Source organism: Bison bison, unplaced genomic scaffold (assembly GCF_000754665.1).
Source record: "Bison bison bison isolate TAMUID 2011002044 unplaced genomic scaffold, Bison_UMD1.0 scf7180017864388, whole genome shotgun sequence".
NCBI classification, from domain to species: Eukaryota; Metazoa; Chordata; class Mammalia; order Artiodactyla; family Bovidae; genus Bison; species Bison bison.
Genome location: NW_011494960.1, coordinates 1091150 through 1100870, shown reverse-complemented (window position 1 = coordinate 1100870; position 9721 = coordinate 1091150). Strand labels below are relative to the sequence as shown.

The 9721-nt window shown below is 36.5% G+C and overlaps 1 pseudogene; it reads right to left on the bottom strand.

Annotated features, from left to right (window-relative positions):
- Positions 1-8727: 8727 nt before the first annotated feature.
- Positions 8728-9516, bottom strand: LOC105002020 (annotated as a pseudogene).
- Between the last annotated feature and the right edge of the window lie 205 nt (positions 9517-9721).

The window sequence follows — 9721 nt, the reverse complement described above, 5'->3', positions numbered from 1 at the left end:
CGCCAGAGTGGTACATTTGTTACACTGATACACTGACATTGACACAGCATAATCACCCGAAGTCCATGGTTTATATATTAGAGCTAACTCTTGGTGTTGTACATTCTGTGAGTTTGGAAAAATGTTTAATGGCTTGCATCTAACATTATATTATTTTACAGAATAGATTCACTGACCCAAAACTCCTCTGGAGTATGTCTTTTTGACCTTCCACTTCTCCTAGGCCCAGAAAGCCACTGATCTGTTTACTATATCCTAGTTTTGTCTTTGTCAGAATGCCATATAGTTTGAATCATACAGCAGGTAGCCTCTTTAGAGTAGCTTCCTTCACTTAATAATATGCATTTAATTTCCTCCATGTCTGTTCATAGCCTCATAACTCATATCTTTTTAGTGCTAAATAGTATTTCTTTTTTCTGGGTGAAATTACAGTGTGTTGATCCATTTACTTACTGAAGGACATATTGATTGTTTCCATGTTTTGGCATTAGAAATAATACTGCTATAATATCCATATGCAAGTATTTTGTGAATACAATTAAGGACCTACAACCCCTGACATTGCTAAGCTATTAAACCAATGACAGCAATGGCCTACTTTCAGAATTTCTGTTATGTGATAAAAATAACCTCTATTTGCTTAAATCACTGAAATAAAATTGCTTTTATTTGCAAATGCCATGGTTGTCTATGTTTGAAGGAATCACCAAAATATCTGGAACTAATAAGTGATTATAACAAGGTTGCAGGATATAAGATTGGTATATAAAATCAAATCCCTTTCCTATGCACCAGTAATGAACAAGTGGAAACCAAAATTAAAAACACAACAGCATTTACCTTAGTGACTCCCAAAATAGAATGCTTAGGTGTAAATCTAATAAAATATGTGCAAGATCCATGTGAAGAAACTATAAAACTTTGATGAACAAAATCAAAGATGATGAAATAATGTCTTCCTAAACTGATATCCAGATAAAATTGAGACTTCCTGTTTGTGAGCATGAAATAACGCTCTATGTCTTTGGTCATCTTTGATTTTGTTCATCAAATTTTTGTAGTTTTCCTCATATGGATCTTACACACACACACACATATATATATCTTCTTTTCTATTTTCAGTCTCCACTGACTCCTGGCATATGCAGTTTTATGTTTGCTTTGCCTACAAGTAAAAGAAAACAGAAGAAAAAAAGAAAATAAAATTAATAGAGAAATAATGTGATGGAGTAAGATTCTGAGATGTTGTCATTTCAGAATACAAATACAGAGAAATATATCTTCTACTAAGAAAGGGAAAATGCTGTGAGCATGAGTGTAGGTTCCTATAATGGGATGGCAAGTCAGGAGCGGCAGGGGAAGACTGTTGAGAAATCTCTCACCTGAAACTTCAGATTTCTCCATAGGAAGGATACAAGATCATTTGTCATGTATGTGCATCCATGTGTGTGTTCTTACATCTACTTGTTTGCTGAGAGGTTTGAATAATTGAAGGAATAGTAGTTTGGAGTGTTTAAACATATGCGTTGACTTGAGAAATACAGAGAAATTAAGCACAATATTGGATATGCTGTAGTTGAAAACATGACTTGACGGCAGTGTTTGTCTACCTCTCTTCTCCTCTAAGTAGTCTTTTTAATTTGTTTACTTGCCTCCTGATAATATTTAAATATTATATACTCTTTATGTATATTATACCTTTTGAAGGGTCAAAAACCATTATAATACGAATTATTTGCTATCCCTCCCTGCAAGCCACCTAGAACCAACTTTCATTGGAATAAATAATTTAGAGGTTGAACTCTGCAAGACAGGTGAGAACAGATATGATCAAAAGGGTGATATATAATTAAAGTAGACTGTATCCTTGTTTTTGTGTAGTGAAAGGAAGATGACTTTTGAATCATATGGTGGGCGCGTGTTCTTATTCTAGTTATACAATTTATGTCCTCTCTGAATTTGGGTGTTTTGCTTAACTCTATAATTCTTCTGTTGTGATAATGTGTAAAATGCCTAACACATAGTTGTTAAGATATAACACATGGAATTATTTATTTGTGATGCTATCATTTTGCTATGTTGAGATGATGATTAAGAATAACAAAGTTAATAGACCGAGATAAAAATTAAAAAGTTGAGACATGAAAGAAAATAAAGAAGTAGTAAAGGTAATAGATATGAACAATTGGTTATGTTCTGAGTAAGATGTTGAAGTTTAGTATTTAAAGCATTTGGGTTAAATGGCCATGCCTAGGCATATCCAGGGTATAGGTTGCTAGAGTGGATGTGCAGGGCATTGGAGAAGTGATTAAGAATTGTTAGCATTAAAATATAAAATAGATTGTCAACATGAATATTGAAATCATCCAAGTTCATGGACAAAGGCTAAGCATAGATAGTGAAATAAACCAGGAGATTTGTGGATGATATTAATAAAATAATGATATATAGAAACATAGCAGGATGATATGCAATTCACAAAATTCCATTCTTAGGCATGAGTGTAGAGATATAGTGAATAGGAAGTGGTAATAATGTCTAAGAATACTGATGTTCCCTCCACTTCATGGGGTTATGTTATGTAGGGAGCAGAAACATCAGTGGTTAAGAGCAATATTAGACCCAAATGCTCCTACGCACTATGTATCTAACATCAAACAATTTGTTAAAGTATTCTGAATCTCAAGTTCTATAAAATTGGAGCAATAAAGTCTAAACTAGAAGATTATGGTTCTGATAAAAAACGCAATTCTGTGAAATGCTAAGCAGAGGACTAGACACTGGTAATTTATCAACAAATGACAGCTATTTCCATTATTACCCTTTACTGGGAAAAAATGGAAATGCATATGGTCCTGGAGAAAAGTAAGTTTCAGTTAAAATAAGGAGTAGCAGAAAAGAGTCTATATTGCTCCAATCATATCTGCTGGAAAGCAATTTGGAAACTGTCATTGCAGCATCCTATAGCAATCACCTATGGTTTAAAACACTGACTTCTAAGCAGGAGAAAACAAATGAAATTACCTCTCAACTGTGAAGTTTAAAACAGATTCCCAAGTGGAATTTCACAGCAATCACAATTGCATTTTCTCCCTGTAGACATTTCATCAATACCTTCTATTGCCATGCCTCCTAGTACACTTTCATCAATGAAGGTAACCTTTTAGCCCATTACAGAATGATGCAGGAGAGCAACAGTCAATGAATCTCACAGGTTTTGTAAATGGCAGTCAGTTTAAAATTGCTAACCTGCTGCATTTTACCAAAGTATTTGTAAAGAAAATACTACTGTGAAGAAATGCTATGTTAATATAATAATGCTGGCAAGAAAATAATGTGATAGAGTTAGAAAGAAGATGGATTTTAATTAGATGATAATCATTAAATGAACTACAAGTTATGATATTGAGTATGTGTTTCAATTTCTTATGGCTCACAAATTCAAACCTTGATTTAAAATCCAAGTTTTTGTTGACTTGCTAAGTTGTGTCTGGCTGTTGTGAACCCAAGGACTATAGTATGCCAGGCTCCTCTGTTCTCAGCTATTTCCTGGAGTTTGTCCAAATTCATGCCCATTAAGTTGGTGATACTATCTAACCATCTCATCCTCTGCTGCTCCCTTCTCACTTTTGCCTTTAATGCTTCCCAGCATCAGATATTTTCCAGTGAGTCAGTTCTTCGCATCAGGTGGCCAAAGTATTGGAGCTTCAGCTTCAGCATCAGTCCTTTCAATGAATATTCAAGGTAGATTTCCTTTAGGATTGACTGGTTTCATCTCCTTGCAGTCCAAAGGACGTTCGAGAGTCTTCTCAAGCACCACAATTCAAAAACATCACTCTTCAGCACTCAGCTTTCTTTAGGATGCAACTCTCACATCCATCCATGACTACTGGAAAAACAAAGCTTTGACTGTATGGACGTTTGTTGGCAAAGTGATGTCTCTGCTTTTTACTATGCTGTCTAGGTTTTTCACTGTTTTCCTTCCAAAGAGCAAGCATCTTTTAATTAATTTCATGGCTGCAGTCACTGTCCACATGACTCAGAGTCCAAGAAAATAAAATCTGTCACTGTTTCCACTTTTTCCCCTTCTTTTTGCCATGAAGTGATGGGACCAGATGCCATGATTTTAGCTTTTTGAATGTTGAGTTTTAAGCCAGCTTTTTCACTCTCCTCTTTCACTTTCATCAAAAAGCTTTTTAGTTCCTCTTCAGTTTTGCCATTAGAGCAGTATCATCTGGATATCTGAGGTTGTTGATAAAATCCAAGTTGGCATGTGGCAAAGACCACAGAAATCCTTATCATATTATTTCATGCATTACATGAAATTTTGTTTTGGAACCTTAATGTTGGTTGACTAAAACAAGAATTTGTTTTCATGTATACAATACTGTGGTTTATAATACGAAATACGCTCCAAAAACCCTTGGATTTTCCTAAGTGATATGAATGATAAAGGCTTCTTGATATTCCTAACAAATCCCTTTGATCCACACCTCAGTTTATGTTAATGAGGTGACTTTTGGAAGCACCTAGAATGGGGGCTAGTTACCAAGGAAATGAACCAACCAAGTGATTACATAGCTGTAACTTTCAGACCCACATCAGCCTCCAAGGACGGGAGAGGGGCTGGAGGTTGAGTAGATCAACAATGACAGTGGCCAATGATTAAATTAATCATGTCTGTGTAATGAAGCCTCCACAAAAATACAAAAGGAGAAGGTTCAGAGAGCTCCTGGGTTGGTGACTACATGGTGATACAGGGAGAGTAGTGTGCCCAGAGAGAACATGGGTGCTCGTTCTGTGCTCCTTCCTGCATACTGTGCCCCATGCATCTATGGCCTCCATCTTGCTGTTCCTGAATTATGCCCATTTTAATAATGGTAATCTAGTAAACAAATTGGTTTCCTGAGTTCTGGAGCCACTCTAGCAAATCAGTCAAACCCAATGAGGAGATTGTTAGGACCTCCTATAACTGGTAGGTCAGAAGCACAGGTGACCACCTGGATATGTAGTTGGCATCAGAAATAGGGGTGGGAGGGAAACTCTTGTAGGACTGAGTCTTTGAGAACTGAGGCTATCTCTAGGTAGATGATGTCGGATGTAATTTAATCATAAGATATCCAGCTGTTTTCAGAGAATTGCCTGGTGGTACAAGGGAAGACAACGGCACCCCACTCCAGTACTCTTGCCTGGAAAATCCCATCGACAGAGGAGGCTGGTAGGCTGCAGTCCAAGGGTTGCTAGGAGACGGACACGACTGAGTGACTTCACTTTCACTTTTCACTTTCCTGCATTGGAGAAGGAAATGGCAACCCACTCCAGTGTTCTTGCCTGGAGAATCCCAGGGACGGGGGAGCCTGGTGGGCTGCCATCTGTGGGGTCTCACAGAGTCAGACACGACTGAAGTGACTTAGCAGCAGCAGCAGCATGAGGGAAGAAACCCAGATGCTAGAGTTGTTAGAATTTCAATATCCAAGCTTAAGACACACCATTTTCTATTATATGAATAGTAAAATGACACATTGTACATACCATATCCAATAAACATGAGTTTTATATTACCTCAGAGACAAATGATCACTTTTCAGAAGAAAATCAAATTTGTACATTTTAATTGAGATGCAGTTGATCAATTTTACTATTACATGCTGATGGAAAAATTTCCCAGAGCAATCTGGTCTCTGAGAAGCACAGAAATTCAGAGACTTGAATTACATAGCTATTAGAGATTTGGGGGCTTTTGTGTTGTCTAATAAAGGGAGAAAGTTGACAAATTTACCACTGTATAGATAAGAATACCAAAGTAAGCCAAGCATTTAAAAATGTTCTTAATATAAAATTTTAGTGTACAAAAGCTATAGACAAATCCAACAAAATATAAGAAATGTGAAATTTTATTATTGGAGAATATGATTTTCTAAAATTATGTTTAATGCCTTAGACCATATTATTAGCAAAGGCAAATGGCTATTATTGCTGGTAAAATGTGGTCATGATCAGTTAATTGAATATTGGAAGAAACTGTCATAAAAAAAGAAAAATTTTAAGATGTAATAATACAAAATAGAGATTGTCTATAGTCAGAGATGGCAGTGTCCATTATGTACTCTTCACAGGTGAGTTAGGTACTTTTTCTTCTTTATTACTGAATGTTTTTGCTTTGATCATACAGTATACCCCAACTTAGGGAATGGGTGTAGTAATCTATTTCTTTTGCTGCAGTTAAATGAAGATATCTCAAACTCAGCATTATTTGCATTTTGGGGCCAAACTTTCTTATGGAAGGTGACCCTGTGCTGTATAGGATGCTCAGCTTCATTCCTGGACTCTACCCAGTTATGAATGCCAAAATATCTGCAAAGTATTGCCAAATGTCCCCCCGGTGTGGGGGCAAAATCACTCTTGATTGAAATCACTGAATTATGTATTTGAATGTTCTTACTGATACCCCTTGCTATGATAATATGGTAATTTTAAAGACAACTTGTCAATTTGTACTAAGTAGCCTTTTGAGATTTTCACGGGAATTGCATTGAGTTCATACATCAAATTGCAAGAATTTCTATCAATGAGTCTTACAATCCATGAACATGATATATCTCTGTTTAGTTAGATTTGTTTAGTTTATCTAAGCAATGCTTTATAATTTTTCTCACATTTTATTTTCTAAATTTATCCTTGACTATTATGTTAGTTTTGACGTTATTTCAAATGCAATTTGTCTTAATTTTCAGAATGAATTATTCTAGTTACATAAAAACATAATGACTTTTATATATTGATCTTTTATGCTGTAATACCACTAATCTCACATATTGGTATTCCCGTAGATTCTGTAGGAATTTTTGCTAATAAGATTGTGCCTTCCTTGAATAAAGAGTGTTTTGACATTTCCTTTCTAATCTTTATGACTTGCAAGTTTACTTGATGGCCTTAGTTCCCTGGTAAACCATCTAATTTCATGGCTACAGTCACTGTCTGCAGTAATTTTGGAGCCAAGAAAATAAAATCTGTCACTGCTTCCACTTTTTCCCCTTCTATTTGCCATTAAGTCATGGGACCAGATTCCATTATCTTAGTTTTTTTAATGTTGAGTTTCAAGTCAGCTTTCTCACTCTCCTATTCACATTCCTCAAGAGGCTTTTTGCTCCTCTTCACTTCTGCCACTGGAGTGGTATCATCTGCATATCTGAGATTATTGATATTTCTCCCAGCAATCTTGATTTCAGCTTGTGATTCTTCCAGCATGGCATTTTGCATGATGTACTCTGCGCAGAAGTTAAATAAGCAGGGTGACGATATATAGTCTTGTCATACTCCTTTCCTAATTTAGAACCAGTCAGTTGTTACATGTCTGATTCAAACTATTGCTTCTTGACTGGCATACAGTTAGTAAGGTGATCTGGTAGTCCCATTTCTTTAAGAATTTTCCACTATTTGTTGTGATCTACACAGTCAAAGGCTTTTGAGTGGTCAATGAAGCAGAAGTGTTTTTCTGGAACTCCCTTGCTTTCTTTATGATCCAACGAATGTTGGCTATTTTCCTAACTTACTGTTGTTTTTTTTTGTGTGTGTGTGTGGTCTTCTTTTTATTAGTTTCTGAAATTTTAGCTTACATTACTGCTATTAGGTATTTCTTCTTTTCTAATATAGACATTTATAGCTGTGAATTTTCCAGCTTCACTTTTTACTTGGTATGTGATCTGGAACAAAAGCTTAATATTCATTTGTCAGTTATTCTGTGTGTATGTGTTTTAAGGATTTTTTGATATATTAACGTTCTTAAAATGGGAACTGAAATGGAAAGTGTCCTATATATGTTAATTTTTAATGTGATTGTTCTTTGGATGGATCTGCCTGTTAGCTAGAACACTAGAGTGGGTTGCTGGTCCCTTCTCCAGGGGATCTTCCCCACCTAGGAATCGAACTCAGGTCTCCCACATTGCAGGCAGATTCTTTACTGTCTAAGCCACCAGGGGAGCCCTATATTCAGGAAATATAATAAAATAAACCATTTGGTTGACATGATAGAAGAATTTCAAAACTAGTTGAATTTAATTTTGACACACCAAAAATCTTGAGAACACACAGTATCATCACTCAAACCTCTGAACTCTTCATATTATGTTTTGTAACCAAAATTTTATCCCAAGGATTCACAAAATGTATTACAAATGACAGCATGGAAAATAATCTTGCCCAGTAACTCCAAGTTCAGCTCTACAATGTACCCTTAAAATGGCAGGACATTGGTATCTTGAGTAGATTCAAATTTCCAAATAAAGTAGGTTACAAGGAGCTATGTATTCATATATGGCAACCACAGAAGAAACTTATGACCTAAAGCAAAGTTAAACTAACTTTCTTGAAACTTTTTAGATTCTACACCAATTGGACAATCTCTCATCTGGTCTGAAGACTAGTGGAATTTTCAAACCTCTAATCTCGTTTAAGGGCTCAGCTTTAAAGTTTCCCTTCTGGCCTGTGTTCACAGCAGCTTTTAAAGACTGCTTTCTTAACTGCAGCTGCATACCATTTCCCAACTATGGAAAAGTCTTCAGTTTTTTCCAGTTTTTTTTGTTTCGATAATATTAAATATTACACTTTAGCTGTGCAGGAGTTAGAGGTTATGTAAGGACTTATCAGTCTATGCAAGGCTGACATTCAAAAGCAAATTCATTTGCTTAAGGGAACATTCTAAAGTAACAGTTCTTGATATTACATGCCTCATATGATCCATTCCAAACCACCGAGGATTACAACTTCATGTGTCGCTGTTAACAACAGACAAAGAAATGTGAACAGCTAAAACATTTCAAAATGCAACAAACTTATGAAGTCTCAAACAGAAGTTGAATTTTCTGTACATACTCTTGTCAAAGTTATTTCCTATATACCACATTCCTCTAGAAAAATGGTCTTCTATTGACCTAGATTGGCTACGAGACCTAGAGAAAGATAGGCGCAGCTTCTGATTTCTCTTCTGGGACAGTGATCTCTCTCTTCCCCTATCTTTAGAAAGGGACCTAGTCCTGCTGCAAGAGAAACTTCTCTTGTCTTGGAGATTTGTGTCAAGGTGGAGTACTCATCCTCTGATTAATCATCTCTAAGGCTACAACCCCAGAAGGGCAGTGGGCCACAATTTTGACTTATCTTTTCACCTTCTGGCAGTTCCATTTTTACTTGGCAGCCACATAGTGTTCTCCCATTTAAATTTCAGACAGCACCCACTGCATCTCGGGGATCTTCGAATTCCACACTAGCAAAGTCTGGAGGGTTTCTTGCAACCCACACGCTTTGGAAAAAGTTGCACAGTCATTTCCGACTCTCTGTGATCCCATGGACTGTAGCTGGCCTGGCTCTTCTGTCCATGGAATTCTTCAGGAAAGAGTACGGGAGTGGGTTGCCATTTCCTTCTCCAGGGCACACACTTCAGACTGGTCCATAATAGCCAAAGGCTCATTCCAATTCAGTCTTTTTATCATTGTTTCCAAGGTTACCTACATAAACTTTACAGTCCAATCACCAGAAATCATGATGTATTTTGAGGTCATGGGTTAGAAATGCAGAGACTCAAATCCACCATCCTATGCTGATTCTTCCTGGATGCCTTCTGCCTGGCATCCCCTGATGTTTTGGCACACCCAGCATCCATGAAATAGTCAGCTCATGTTATTAAATAAAAGTCGCAGGCTCTGGCCAGAAGGTTTTTTTTTTTTCA